Genomic DNA, 16,609 nt, shown 5'->3' on the forward strand with positions numbered 1-16,609 from the left:
TAACGGCGAGGTTCCACTAAGGTTGTTCGCGCGAACGTTTGCTCGCGAACAAAAATAGTTTAAAAACTAAAAAACACGCTTTTAGGACGCAAAACATTTTTGGATTACATAATTGGATTTGTAAGAACGTTTCTTAGCTACTCATGTATTGTCATCAGGACTCAGAGCGTGTGCAAAATTTCATCCTAATCAAAGACCGAGAAGTAGGTCAAATTAAGATTCCAAGATTTTCTTACATACATAATTACAATTGAAGCTAATATAAGCGTGTTAAAAATAGTAAGTGTCGGCACAAGTCCACAGCTAGCATAATGTTCGCGCACAAAGGTTGCAGTTTCGCGGACATGTTAGAAATATGTTACAGTTCGCTAGAGAGCGAGTACACCAGAAGATACATTTGTGTGTGTCAGTGTTTCTGGGGAGTTTGTTGCGCCACTGCTTCCCAAAAAAAAAACACATAGAAAGTGGTGAAGCGCTGTCGTTTTTGGGGGCTGTCTCACGTAATTTTGACGTTCGAAAAGTGCTGTTTTCCAGCATACTCTCAGGTTTTATTAACTGTTTCTTGTTTTTTTATTTACAGACATTTTAGAAATGTTAGCATGCAATTTGTTACTGTTAGCGGTGTGCCCACCGGTGGAACCTCGCCTTAAGGTTACAGTTATTTCTCAATAACAGTGAGCGACTTACTTCATATTATTATGTAAGGGAAATCCGTAGTAACATGGGAGCTAAGATTTGCGGAAGTTTTAACATAGAACATCGCGTCTTTAAATATATATCAGCTACCAGTTCGCCGCGGTTTCACTCGCGTCCCGTGGAAACTACTGCCCTTACCTGGATAAAATATAGCCTATGCTACTCAGGAAGAGCGTAGCTTTAAAAGAGTGGAATAATTTTCAATTCAGTGCGGTAGTTTAGAAGCCTTGAGAGTACAAACAAATAAAACTTTTCCCAGCTGGGTAAAAAGTAGATTACGATATATCCTTTTTCAGGTTCTAGACTATCTAAGTAACAATTTTTATTTTTTCACTTTTGTCGTGGAAGACACACAGACAGAGTTATTTTAGCATTTACAATATTAGTACCTTTTTTATGGGATAGGCATCATTAAATGACCCCTCCCGCTTTAGGTGCATTCTTACTGACTAAAACCCACCATAACTCACCAGAGCCACGGTAACCTCAAGTGAAATTTTAACGAAAATTTTACCACACATTCCTTATGAATCTTTTCTGTAAAAATCGTCATGACATCCCGTTAAGTAGTTTTTTAAGTTAATCGCAAAACGACAAACCAACGAGGCAGTGGTAACCATTGCAATATAATTCTCATTACGACCCAACCTCGCATATGATCTACTAATGATGATATGATGATCAGAGCTTGCGACAGCGCAGGTGAAACCGGGTTATATAACTTATATCGTGAACTTGAACCTAATAATGTAATGTGGTGGTATTGTTTTATCTCATGAAAGCGGGTGGGATGTAGTTGTGTGTGTAAATGTATATGTGTATTGTGTTTGTATGTGTAAGGTTGGAAGCGCTCAGTAGTCACCAAGTCATGTTGTCTGTTGGATTGTCACGCCAAAACTACTGAGCCGATGGACACAAAGTTTAGTGAACGGGTAGTCTAGAGCTTGAGAAAGTACATAGACTCCATTCTCCAGTTCCAGAAAGTAGTTCTCCCGGGTTTTAAACCTATCACAAGAAATAATTACAAAATCCAAGGAAACCCCTTTAAAATCGATACTACACGACTTACATAAAAATATCTTTACAAAACTAGCTGTTTTCCTGCGGTTTCACTCACATCCCGTAGGAACTACTTCGCGTACTAAGATATAATATAATACATATAGCCTATGTTACTTAGGAATAGTGTAGTTTCCCAACAGTGAAAGAACTTATAAAATCGCTTCAGTAGTTTAAAAGTCAAATTATGTATTACATGCCTTTACAAGCACTAATATCAAAGTTTAGATGCTTTTAAGCTACAAACAAAAAAATACAAAAAGAATCCTATTTACTCTATTTCAGTAAGGAAATATATTATCTTACGACTATTATATACATATATGTAGGTCTTCCAATGTACAGTAATAACAGCTATGTAGAGGTGTTCCTCACTACTATTGATGAAATTAATATTAATACCTAGCTACAAATTAATTGATCGATAAGACATATTTACAATAAAAATTAAAACTATTACTGTATACCTGTAGGTTTCATATCTATGTATTTAAAGAAAGTCGTGCTAATTACACATTTTATAACTCAAGAATGGATGAACCGTTTACCGTTTAGAGGGGAGATAGCTTAAGAGGAATTTTTGGCGCCAAGGATCTCAATTTTTCTCAGTAAATACAAAACGGATCAAAATAAAACTTGGTCACCTGAAAGTTCATGATATAAACCTTATTTTGTTAGACGTCAAAACATGATTAGGTAACTTTTATAACAGAGAAAAATATATCAAACATACCTCTTTTTAAAAAGAGATTCACATATTATGGGCAAACGGGACCGATTTAAGCCTCTTAACTTTTTTAGTAGTTGAGTATATACATACTCTTTAAAATTGTAGAAGGAATTTTTATCAAATTATCATTTCAAAATAATAAAATTACAAAACCATTTTGTCGCTTACGACTTTTAGTTATAAGCTAGCGCGCGTATTGTTATCCTCGCCCCGCTCAGACGCTCCGACCCCTTTTGGCGCCTTAGATGCGCGTGCCGGTTATGGAATTATTGTTGACCAATTCGTCGCCTTAACTGGGAGAAGCATCCGGATGGTGACAAAAACTATCATAAATCCTTCTCCCGGATCTAAGCTCTGTCCTCTAATTTTCAACTTAAACGTTTTTTTCACCATCCGGTTACGGTAAGCGACAATATTGGGACCCGGGTGAATCCGCGGGTAAAACTTAGCATATAATATCACTTAACACTCCATAGGCTGAGTTTACACAAGCCCACTATAGTTCATTAGTATGCAGGCTCCGTACCATTCATACAAGGTTAGTGAAATGGGTCGGCGTTCGATTCCGAGTCGTTGCATAGTAATACGAATATTTTTGGCCTGTAATGTTGGTAGCCTTGTTTTATTTTATTAATATTTTATGTTATTTTTAATATTCATTCATTGGTAGGCCTTGTCAATTTTGTGTTTAAAATTAGTAACAAAATTGGGTTTGTCTGTTGCTGCTTTAAATATAGCTTGAAATATAAGAAAAGCTATTTCGGTTTCATAAATACATAATGGGATATGGGCAGGAGGATGATGAATATGATGGTGATAAGTCATCCTAGCCTAGCCTAGCCTATTGCCTAACTATATTGGGGTCGGCTTCCAATGTAACCTGATACAACTGAGTACCAATGTTTTGTATAATGCCACTGCCTATCTGACCTCTTCAACCCAATTACCTCGTCAAGCCGATAGCCTAAACCCTGGTTAAGACTGTTAATCAGACCTTTTGTATTTTTCAACCCGTAACGACTGTAATTTTACTCGTAGTGCACTTTCTTTGTCTATATCTTGGACATCAATGACTAAAAGTGAAGGAAAAAATTGTGACGAAACCTGGACTAAGTCTGAAATCGCCTTCGCCTTGACCGCAATCTTTCCTTCTTCGTTTGAGAAGAGACCGCAGCCCCGCAGTGGGACGATAAAAGGCTGATACCCAATTTTTTACAGATCTCAATGCATTATCTACCTCTAATATGTCAATGGGTTTAGCCAGATAGATAGGTAGATAATATAATATGAAGGTAATGAAATAAAATGAAAACTGCAAAACAACCTTGATTTTGAAAAAGTTTCGTATAGGTAATAATAAAAATAATTTTGGAAAAGACTCGTTACAAATAAGCATATATATTAGCCTTCATTTCTGTCTAGTCATCGCGTCATCAATAAGTAAGTGTTGGTTCGAATCCGGATCGGGCCAAAATCTCTTTATCGCGAAGCACTGCTTGAGATTTTGGGTTCGATTCCCGGGCAGAGCCGAAACTTTCACAAAACAGCCCTTAGTCTGGAATGTCTGGATGTTGATGAATGATACACCCGTGCATCGGAGAGCACGTTAATGTCAGTCCTGCGCCTGATCTCTCTCCGGTCGTGTCGGATTACCGTCCCATCGCGCGCAGAGAGTGAAGGGATAGTGAGTGCATTTGTGTCCAAGCAAATGCTATAATGTCCTGCGCAGCTGGCTGATCTACTTAGAAAAAACTGCCGCCGTGGCCAAATTAAGTATAGTATATAATCAAGTCTTAAGTTTTCTGGATATCCTTTCTACCATCCATAAGCTACGAATTGTTTCTTTTTACAGGAATCCGCAGTAATTTTGTTAGATTGAAGGTTAAGGAGACAACCTTGTTCTTGAGTTACCAATACAATTATATAGTTTAAGAATTAAGTAGTAAAAACTATATAAGGATTACACCTACTTAATAAAATTTTGCAAAATGGCGAGTTCATTGTCAAAGCTAAAATGTACCTACTCAGGAAATAATATTGCAAATGGCGTCAGTTTCCAAAAAGTTCGATGTAGGTACTTTTGCCAATTGATTTAGCTTTACTAATTTGAAACTCCACCATTGGACACCAATGACTGTGTTTCGGAGGGCACGATAAACTGTAGGTCGTGGCTGTCATTTGAACATCTCTGGCTGTCGTTACGGGTAGTCAAAAACTAGTCTTTCCAAGGGGTATTGGGTCACCGCACGACGAGGGAGCAGTCCAGCAGTGGACGTTTTATAGTCTGTGATGATACGAAAAAGTCTTACTAGTTTCGATAACTTTTTGCTAAATAAATAATACTGATTTCAAAATTATCACTACATAGTATAAAACAAAGTCGCCCTTATGTCCCTTTGTACGTTTAAATCTTCAAAACTGCGCAACCGATTTTCATGCGGTTTTTTTATCAAATAGAGTGTTTCAAGAGGAAGGTTTATATGTAAAATAACATACATCAAATAGTGGGGAAATACTGTTACGCCGTGCGAAGCCGAAGCGGGTCGCTAGTATTTGTATATAATACTATGCTGAAAGCCGCTTCAGCCAATCGTGAGATAATCGCGCACAAACATACAGGTGAAACAGAAACTGACACTGCTGAAAATTAGCACTTTTTGAAGGTCAAGTTTATATATAAAAGACAGCTCTCAAAATGGTCACATTCTTCACTTGTTTTTGCTGGGGAAAAAAATGGTAGAACAAACTCCCCAGCAAATTCTATTGCATTTTCAACAGTTACAGTAAAGTTCAGAGAAGTCGCAACCTACATTACCACTTACCAGTTAGATCAATTTGAACCTTTCTCGTTAATGTTTACCAACACTTATTGCCTGGGTTTTTACCTGTTAGTCAGACGATATATTTCGACACTAGTCTACCTTGGGAGATTGGTAGAAAGTTCAGTAAGTTGCCCAATGTATATAGTATCTTTAAATTTCAAATATCAAGGTCTAGGCTTCGGGATTGTTCATGAGAGTTACCGCGGCCCTGGTACGTAAAGGGCTTAAGAAGGAACATGATTGATGGGTTTTAGTCAGTAAGAGTCTGACACTCCCTCATGCTGCACCCACAGCGGGTGGAGCGCATTTGATGGTTTCCCACTAAAAAAAATAAAGTTCTAAGGTCGTAGAGACCTGGAGGTTAATGTTCCAAAATTTCATATCATCATGACTGAGTCCCACTGCAGGGCAAGCCTTTTCTCATGCAGAGAAGGAATGAGCGTTAATCACCACATGTGCGAGAGGCGGATTGGTGTTTACAGACTTTTAATGTTCCAAAATGTTTTTCAATGTCATTTACTCAAATGAGAAGAAACAGAACATCTTCATTCAGTTATTGTTACTCAAGATGTTTACTTATAGATAAAGTTTGTTTATTTGTTTGAACCCCTCCTAAAGGCTCCGAAACTGCTTAACAGATTCGAAAAATTCTTTCACTGTTTAAGAGCTGCACTATCCACGGGGTAAACAGTTTCCCCGGGGTAAGTGTACAGGTGTAACATACATAAGGAACATTTTATCCAGCTACGGGAAGTCGTTTTCACGAGACGCGGGTGAAACCACAGGAAAAGCTTAATCACATAGATGTAGGCAGCTTTACCTTCTAAAATAGGTTCAACTATTAAAGAATTAACTTATATAACTCATACGTACCATTGTTACGTATTATATATTTACTCAAAGCAAAACCGTAAAGATTGTAAAAGATAAAAAGCACTCGATTCTAAGATTAAACTTAATTGTGAGTCAATTATTTTAAGGTACTTATTAACCATCTTGATAAATAACGTCTTTAAAAATATAAAAAAGTTTATTTATATAAAATATAAATAAACTTGTTCCACCCGCCTCCTGACAAAACTACTTCCGGCACCCGAAAGCTTTATAAGTCGAATAACAAGTCCCTCTAATCAAAGGGCCGACCTATATATATTATGGATATTTTTATGCTATTTAAATTGTGCCATGCAGCTAGCCTTTCGGGCTAGCATTGAACATCGGCTGTCATTGAACATCCTTGGCAGTCGTTACGTGTAGTCAGAAGCCAGTAAGTCTGACACCAGTCTAACCAAGGGGTATCGGGTTGCCCGGGTAACTGGGTTGAGGAGGTCAGATAGGCAGTCGCTTCTTGTAAAGCACTGGTACTCAGCTGAATCCGGTAAGACTGAAGGCTCGGAGGATAATGATGAGCTTGCCTTTTGGGCACGATACGTGCTAACAACTATGCGGGTGAGTTTTCTTATACTTAATTTGTTTAATACTTGAGTTGTAAGTTTGTATATATTATTTAATTAGAACAAATATGAAAAAGCAGTTACAAATAGCAAAACTATAAAATAAACATTTGTGTTCCGAGATAAAAAGAGTAAGGGGAGATTGCGTCATAGTTTTTGGTGCGTAAAGTAACAAATGCTCCAATTTTTTTTTTCGTTACAATTAATTTAGGCATTGTTATGTTTTTCAACCTCTTTTTGCTTAATCACTACCTATAGTAAAATTATAAGGAAAAAAAATGTTTGTTTTTGTGCTCTAAAGGCTCCAAACCGACTGATTTCAAAAATCATTTTACTATAATGAAACTACACAATTCAAGAATGAAATAGGCTATATTTTATCCGGGTATTGGGAACATTTTCCACGCAACACAGGAGAAACAGCGGGAAATACCTCGCTAATATGTTATAACACCAAGTCCTCCACCGCGTCTCGTCTGTCTCCGATTTTTCATTAAACACTTATCATTTTTGTAGGGTTTTCGGAGTTACAATAAAAAGAGAATATATTTTAGCGCGAACTTTGTGATCGTGTATCGTAAGTAATCGTTTGAACTCATGCTGGCATAGCTTGGTTTAATGGATTTAAAAATAATTCATTTTTGAAATTACGAACGAAGCGTCACATTCTGTTCGTGTGTTGAAATATATAAATTATTTTTTATTCGACTACAAGTTCAAAAAATGATGAGGTAGTCGTGGTGGCCTAGTGGGTAAAGGACCAACCTCTCAAGTATGAGGGCGCGGGTTCGATCCCAGGTCAGGCAAGTACCAATGCAACTTTTCTAAGTTTATATGTACTTTCTATCATTGACTGTGTTTCGGATGGCACGTTAAACTGTAGGTCCCGGCTGTCATTGAACATCCTTGGCAGTCGTTACGGGTAGTCAGAAGCCAGTAAGTCTGACACCAGTCTAACCAAGGGGTATCGGGTTGCCCGGGTCACTGGGTTGAGGAGGTCAGATAGGCAGTCGCTTCTTGTAAAGCACTGGTACTGAGCTGAATCCGGTTAGACTGGAAGCCGACCCCAACATGATTGGGAAAAAGGCTCGGAGGATATATAAGTTCAAAAAATAGAGAAAATCTCGTAAAGTAGAATCGCCTTTAGCTTAACAAACCTGCATCACACGCGATAAAAACTAAATACAAACAACCTAATTGACAACCTCGTCTTAGCAAAGTTGGTTAAAAAGAAGTCTCGATAAAGAACCAGCTTAAAATTGTGTAATTTCCAAGAAACTTACTTACATTCTAAAAAACATGCATACGAGGTTAAGATAAACAATAAAGTTGTGAAATTAACTGATACTTATGTAAATAATGAATAATTAAAATAAACAAGACACTTGCTTCAATGCCAAGAAGTAGGTTTTAATGTATCGATTGAAATTGGGAAATCTTCAATGTCACTTTACATTTTGAAAGCATTCCTAAGTGATTGGAATTTAAACCATGAATTGATAATTTTCCTTTCGTCCATAAAGATATACAGTGATTCTAAGTAGTTGTCTTTGAACATCTTTAGCAGTCGTTACGGGTAGTCAGAAGCCAGTACCTAAGTCTGACACCCAGTCCAACCAAGGGGTATTGGGTTGCCCGAGTAACTGGGTTGAGGAGATCAGATAGGCAGTTGCTCCTTGTAAAGCACTGGTACTCAGCTGCATACGGTTGGACTGAAAGCCGACCCCAACATGTTATACAGTGCATCTGTATTATCTTAGTATTATAAATGCGAAAATAACTCTCATCTGTCGTATTCAAACCAAAACTATTGGTCCCTACACAGATAGTCTTGACTCTTGATCTTAAGAAAGGACATCGGCTTTTACCCGGTTGCGGGAAGTGGTTTCACCGGGACGTGGGTGAAACGGTAGAGACGAAATAGTAAGCTTATTAGTCATCCTCCGAGCCTTTTCCCAACTATGTTGGGGTCGGCTTCCAGTCTAACCGGATTCAGCTGAGTACCAGTGCTTTACAAGGAGCGACTGCCTATCTGACCTCCTCAACCCAGTTACCCGGGCAACCCAATACCCCTTAGTTAGACTGGCGTTAGTATAAGTACACATATTTTCCGCGGTTCTGCTCTAGTCCCGTGGGAACTACTGCCCGTACCCGGATAGAATACAGCCTATGTTACCTACTCAAGGATAATGTAGATTTGTTTTTTTTTTTTTTAATCGGTTTACTAAACCGATCCGAACCGTTTCGAAGCATTCAGCGTACAAAAAACAAAAAAAAAATCATCTTTATTATATTTTAGTAAATTAATGATAGTACAAAAAAGACAATAAACCCAGTTATCAGTAATCTTGATCCCTGAGAGAAGTTGCAAATTATAATGTTCACAGAGTTCAAACCAACAAATTATACCTACCTATCCCAAGCGCTCATTAAATAATTAAATTACCTTAGTTTTGCAATTAATTAGTGGAACTAGTTAACTGAAAAAATTAAAACTTTTTTGCTTTATCATTGTAAAAAAACATTCTCAGAGCTCAGTTAAAAAAATGGTTTTGCTAGTAAATAAAAATATATCATAGTCGTAACAGAATGTAGAATTTAAACTGCGATTTTTGAAGTCGGTTGAAAAATGACATATTTAAAAGCAAATAAATAATAATTCATTTTCGATATCCATTATTTATTTTACAGCCTAAAATATATTTAAATAAGTTAAGCTCTATAGTAATATATACTACTTACTACTATTATATTTAAAATCAATTATAATCGTGAAAAACGTAAGTTCACATGTGACGCTCGACCCCAATGTAAAAGACATCAACGTACAAATACCACTGACTGTAAGTTTCCTAAGAGAATGCTGGCTTTCTGCCAATCCCCTTACTCTTAGACCAACGTTATATATTGCAGATTGTAACCAACAAACCATTTCGTATGTTTGTATACGTTATCTGTGTCAAAAAGCCTCAAGAATGTACGCTGACCTACTTTTTTCAACTGCGAAAATTTCGACGGAACTTATGAAAAGAAATCGGTTAAAAATAGGTTCGGTAACAGAAAAATGTATGCCCTAATTTCTGACCTACCCACTGACCTACTGATTGACTGACATCACACTTTTGAGTAATATCAAATAATCATCTATTCTATAACAGTATAAATTAAACATAAAGAAAGAATTTACATACTAATTAGCATTATTACAAGATACTTCAAACCGCTAAGAACGAAGAATGATATTTAAAAAAAAGTAGGTTAAGCTATCGCAACCGAATTATCTAATACTACGTTAAAATTGGCCAACATTAAACATGGGCCAACACATAAGAAAAATGGATAAAAACCTCTTTACAACAAGACTTTCACAAAGTGAAAAAAAATAGATTAAAAAAAAGAACTCACTTGACAGCTCAATTCCTGACACACTTCACTTTTTGAACACAGAACACAAACTTTTTAAATTTTTAAATTAGGACACAGTTGTCGTTGGAAAGCGGACAGTGTTATCCATGGCAAACCACCGACTATCGCAACAACCAAAATATGAGGCCGAAATGATAGTTATGCAACTGTTACTTGTATTACATAAAAATGGCCGGCGGCACAACTACTTTATTATGCAAAGAGTAAACTTTTTAGGTTATAAGAAGACTCCTTGCCGGGCTTTACGGATACAACACAATTAAAAAATATAATTAAAAAAAAAATAGCTGTCAATTACAATGACAGATGTATAAAAATCTAAATTCGAATTTTAAATTTTTGAAAAGCCCGCGAAGCCCGGCGCGGATTTTTTTTTTTGTTTCTTTTTTTTATTTACTTTTTAATATTCGAGAAGACACTGGTATTGTACTCGAAAGTGCGACAGATTATGAATGGGTGCGCTTGTGATCGAAGGTGTAGTAATTTCGTGATTTCGTCCCCCCTACAACGAAAGTGGGGATGTCTGACTGACCATTGCATCGACGTCAACGCGAAATTACTTGGAGCACTCAACTGATTGACAAGAGCACAATAACCACATAAAAGGGTTACGAACCACATAACCGTTCATTACACCATACAGACAGAATTGTGTTGCTGGGGAGTTCGTTCCACCACTTCTTCTTCCCAGCAAAAACACATAGGAAGTGGTGAAGGGTGGACGTTTTGGGGACTGTCTTTTGTAAATTTTACGTTCAAAAAGTGCAGATTTGCAGCCTACTTTGAATAAATGACTTTTTGAAATCTGATGTTTATGTCATCAGTATAATAGGCATGATGACAGTAATCAAAAATCATTAAAATAATATATTTATTAAATTAAACTTGAAGCTTGGAATATAAAACGCGCATTGTTTTCTTTATTAATAATGTGATTAATATGTATTTTTATAAAATAAAATTACGAAATAAGGCAATCCGCCATGATATCTTGAACACCAATCAGAGCTAGTGACGTCATCTCTCAAAACAACTCGCGCGAAAGCGCGCGAACGTCACATTTCGTTATTGTGAACTTCCACTGCGATCTTTGTTTTTAATTAATTAATTGTTTATAACACGAGTTATGGAGCCCGGATTTATCAAGGCAAACAGCGCTAATTTGCCTAGAATTGATATCATAATGCTGGGAAAGTTTTTGGCATCAAATAAAGATTTTTGTTCAGCTGAATTTAGAAATGTTAAAACTTCCATGTAAGTATACTAGTTTAATTAAAAAACAATGAGAGATGAAACCTAACCTCGAAATAGTTATTTACATTATAAACTATGCTAGAATCTAGAGAACCATGTAATAACTTACATCAAAGTGATCTTCACAAAAATAAAGTTGTACCCTGGGCAATATTGCTTTTGAATCTCGCCTTGCAAGTTTAAGCCACTTGTTTCGTATTTATTGTGAGGAACGTACACAAATAACTTATCAGGAGTTGTTTTGGATGTGTTCTTACACTGGGGGACCCCACAACACCTATGCACTTTCGAATTCATATTTAATAACACAAAAAAACTTAATTATTGCACGAGCGTTGTTTACTTGCGTAATTTCAGTCGTGACGTCACAAGTGACGACATGATACTGACAAGCGTTTTCGCGCCGGATTCAAAGTGGACAGAGAAAAATGCAATTATTTGATTAAAAAAACTTCGCATTTTCTTAAAATTAATAATTTTTCATATAAAATAGACGTATACCTACATCATACAAAGGAATTTAAAAATTTGTCATCATGCCTATTGGGCCAAGTCTGCCAATTAACTGGCAGGCAAACGCCACAAATACTCTATGATAGTTCAATCATGTACTTGCTTATCAAAAAGTTATATCATTTACTATTACTTACACATCAGAATAACACTTATTATATGCTAAGTAGGTACTTTTTATTCCGGGTACGGAAGTTCCCTCAACAAGGGGATCGAAACGCTGGGGGAAGCTAGAAGAGCATAAGCGACACTTTTATACAAAACTAACCGTTTTCCCGCGGTTTCACCAGCGTCCCTTGGGAACTACCAAGGGACGCTGGTGAAACTACTACCTTACCAGGATAAAATATAGCCTATGTTACTCAAGAAACTTTCCAACAGTGAAAGATTTTTTTAATCGGTTTCCTCTTTATTGTTTGAAGTATAGAGTATAGATTTATGCAAAAATGAAAGTAAGTATAGCAATAGCGTATCCAATTAGTTCTATTATCTAAGCGAAAAGAAATAAACGGACAAGTGACGAAGCTCGCGGAAAAAATCGCATGTTACTTACCAAGGTTAAAAATGGGATGGTTTGAGTTTTATACTCAAAGGAGGTCAGATGACTGTTGACTAAATCCTAATGTTATGTCAATCTGACGTGTGTATTGGGAAATAGATCGGTTGTTTATGAAAATTAACATAGGTATAATGTTGTTAATTAATGATATTGCAACATTGGGGTTTTGTGATAAATATGTTTATTTTTAACAAAGGGCCTTAAAGATAGAAGGTCTTATTTAAATATTTGTATGTAAACAAAAACACATTTAACCAGCAGAGCTTCAACCAAAATATACTACTCCGCGCAACAGGATAAAAACATGTAGCCTTCCCAGCCTTCCTTCATAAATGGGCTATCTGGCACTGAAATAGTTTTTCTAATGGTGATTAGCGTGTTCAAGCAAACTAACAGACAACCACTCGTCAGTTTTGTAATATTAGTACTAAGTTAATAGACTACTAGATTAAATAAAAATATTTTTTTAAAATGTAAATTGTGTATTATAAATCTATATAATGATATTTCTCTTGTAATTCAATCATTATCTTCAATTGAACAGTAACATTACTTTCAATTGAAAACAAATCAAAAATCTAATTTACATAAAACTACTTTTTTCTTTGTCTCTTATTATTTAAACATTTAGGTAGAGTTTATTTAATGGCAGCATTTTCAAGTGACGCAAGATTAATATTAAAAAAATAAGTATTTCAATTTCGAAATTACATACCTACTTATTTAACAACCCCGTTAGATTGTAAAATTGAAGCATAATTTTTCCTCTGTGGGTTTCCCACCTAAAAATGACAAAGATATATGCGATACTAGTTTTTTCTCGCGATTTCCCTCCTGTATGAAGTGTTTAATAAGTATCACCGGATAATAACAAGGTATGTCCTTTTAAATTTTAAAAGGTCCCAAACTATCTCCAAATAGATTCAGTTGTTTTAAGTACACGTTTAATTCTCGATTTGATTACAGGTCAGGAAAGTACTCTGCGGGATTGTTCACGCGAGTTACCGCGGCCCTGGTACATGGAGGACTCCAGAAGGAATATGGTGGGTTTTAGTCAGTAAGAGTGTGACACTCCCTCACGCTGCACCCACAGCGGGAAAGGTCATTTGTTGCAAAAAAATGGACAAATCGATTCATTTTTTTAGTATGAAAGGCGTCACAAACAACCTCAATTTCACATGTAAAAGAAAGAAAGACAGAATATTAAGCAAGGATAATATGATTATTTATGATGATAAAAATTCAATCTGCTTCATTACACTTGTAAAATTAAACAACCTTTGTGATGGACCTTTGTCAACACATAACGGGATAAAATGTAGGTAATATAATAACGTAATGCTTATAAAATAAAGAAGAAACATTTTTTCGTTTATTTGTGTGTGATCATACCATAATCATTATACCGTACCGTAATATCTTTAACGTTGTGATTTTATAAGCAATACCTAGGGGTTAAAGATAAAAGGATGAATAATGTTGTACACAAGGTCTCGCGTTCGATCCCCGGGTCAGGCCGAAAAAGCTTTGTTGGTTTTAGAAACTTTAACAAAGCTGCCTGAAACCTGGAAGTCGATGATAGATATACCCGTGCATCGGAGAGCGCGTAAATGTCAGTCCAGCGCCTGGCTCTCTCCGGTCGTGTCGGATTGTCGTCCCATCGGGCTATGAGAGTGACGGAATAGTGAGTGCACCTGTGACTGCGCACATACTTGTACAGATAATAATAGGAATTTATCATAACTAAGTGCTAGAACAAAGTAACCAGAAAATTACTTTACTCAAATATTGAACACTGCAAAACAAATGCACATAGGTATTACATGCAAATGTTATGTTAAAATATTAGTTTAGCTTGTTCCTGTACGTCATTTTCCGAGTAAGTATCTGTTCTGGGGATTTATTTCATCATGAAATGAAACTTCTTTATTTCACACTAGCCGTTTCACCAGCGTCTCGTGGGAACTACAGCCATACCGGGATTAAATATTAACCTATGTTATTCGAGAAGAGTGTAGATTTCTAAAAGTGACAGGAGTTTCAAACTAAGAGTTATTCCTTTTATTTTATTAAGTAGTATAGAATGTATAACTGATATTCTATCCGGGTACGGGAAGATATGAACTGGAACTTCATGATAGAACATCGTATCATAGCTGTGTTTAGACTTGATAAAATAGTCTTGTAACTTTGACCACGATTGCAATTTTGGTTTTTACATTTATTAATAGACTCAGGTAAACCGCAAAAAACACAACTTTGATTATAAGGATAAATCATAATATACGATATGATATTCAATGTCTCAAATGACGCGTGCTTGATATTTACAAAGCAATATACAAAAAAAAACCACAATGTTGACATCAACATATTTTTCTTGCAAATTCATTTGGGTCAAGTTCGAGCATAAAAATAATACGCATTTCCAAGAATCAGGGGCCCGATTCTCCTAATTTTACTTAAGCAACATACAATTCACGTTCGACTACGATCCAATCCCGACTCGATTACGATTGAAACGAAGGTATGTGGCATTCCGCAATTTTTTCTTTGAAATAACCGTTTTATCCTTTTCTGTCATTCAATAATGAATGATTTTGTCTGCAAATGATTAACTATTGCAATATGATTGTATCACCAAAATAGCAGAGCAATCGCAAACCAATCAAATGTCAATCGAATACGATTGGTCTTTTATTAGTAGCAGAATGCCCGATATGGTTAAAACGATTTATTCCATTCTAATACCAAAAACTAATACCACTGGTATTTGATTCAACTCTTATTTTTTTTCTATTCCAACTGCTATTGCGATTCGATTTCTATTCGATTTTGACATTATTAACTTAGCAGAATTGGGCCCCAGTTGATAAAATCTTACTTACGTACTTAGGTACTTTAAAACCTTCGTTTGATGTCAAAACAAATCCTTAAGGAACTGAAAGCATCTTTTTTCGAAGTTGGTAATCATCAAATAAGTCCTCCCGGTGTGGGTGCAGCGTGAGGGAGTGTCAGACTCTTACTGACTAAAACCCACCATATTCCTTCTGGAGCCCATAGTGTAAGAAGGTGGGTTTTGATTGCCAATGTGGACTAGACAAAAACGGATTTGGGAATACCTTGAAGCCTTGTCGCAGTTCTAGCTATGGCTCACTTACCTCACTTACGAGGCTACTACATGGATAACAAGCCATCTTACGCCTGATATATTTAATTTGTTGCAAGAGATCAGACATTATCGGTAGTATTATTGTCGTAGGCGCTTCTAAATTAATGACTTTTTGTAGGATTTTAAATAAGTAGGTATTTATTTTGTATAAGCAGGTATGTACCTAGCTTGTTTCGTAAAATCCATTTCACGAAAGAAGTCCCGCAGACGCAGCGCTAGTGTCTATCTATGCGATAGCTCAGTAAATACGTACAAAAATATATAGGTAGTTCCACAATTTTCCGCGGGACTTCTTTCGTGAAATATACTTTAACACATGAACTTAGGGAACTCTTATTTAATTACGTACTTAACTTATCAATAATAGGTACTACCTACATTTTGTCCAGTTTTAATATAAATCTTACTAACTTTATTTATCCTCCATTTAATATTACCTAAGTAAATAAGCTTAAGTAATTATTTAAAGCAATTACATAGGTATGTGCAATATTTAAATAAATAATATCTTAGCTAAGTCATAAAATTAACACTCAATGAGGAACTCATTGTAATAATTGTGTAATATCACTAGCTTTTTTGAGCGACCCGAGTCCCGAAGTCGAATCCCTTGGGAACTAGGATTAGTTAATAGGTGCACAGATGTGCACCCGGATAAAAGTAGCCTGAAGCCTTTCTTGATAAGTAAATGTACCTAAATTAAATGTTTCCAGATAAGTTAGAATGACCTTTTTATCCTGTGGAAGTACTTTCCACGGGACGCGGGAGAAACCGCTGGCAGAAGCTAGTATTAGTAGGTAATACCTTTAGCTGTGTACCAACTGGAGCCCGATTCTCCTATTATACTTAAGCGACATACGATTCACATTCGACTGCGATCCAATCACAACTCGATTACGATTAAGCGAATGTGGAATTCCGCTA

The 16,609-nt window shown here is 36.1% G+C and overlaps 1 protein-coding gene across 2 annotated transcripts in view; it reads right to left on the reverse strand.

Moving 5' to 3' along the window:
- LOC124643735 (fatty acyl-CoA reductase wat-like) overlaps nucleotides 1–10,634 on the reverse strand; it is a 30,026-nt gene extending 19,392 nt beyond the window's left edge. The window contains exons 1-2 of one of the 2 annotated variants that reach the window (XM_047182795.1): nucleotides 10,585–10,634; nucleotides 10,167–10,374 (exon numbers count right to left, since the gene is read on the reverse strand). The gene's annotated coding sequence lies outside the window, so the exon portion shown is untranslated. Of the gene's footprint in view, nucleotides 1–10,166 lie in introns of both variants that reach the window. The other variant, XM_047182794.1, reaches the window with a different exon arrangement.
- Between the last annotated feature and the right edge of the window lie 5,975 nt (nucleotides 10,635–16,609).

The sequence above is a fragment of the Helicoverpa zea genome, chromosome 28 (assembly GCF_022581195.2).
Source record: "Helicoverpa zea isolate HzStark_Cry1AcR chromosome 28, ilHelZeax1.1, whole genome shotgun sequence".
Lineage (NCBI taxonomy): Eukaryota > Metazoa > Arthropoda > Insecta > Lepidoptera > Noctuidae > Helicoverpa > Helicoverpa zea.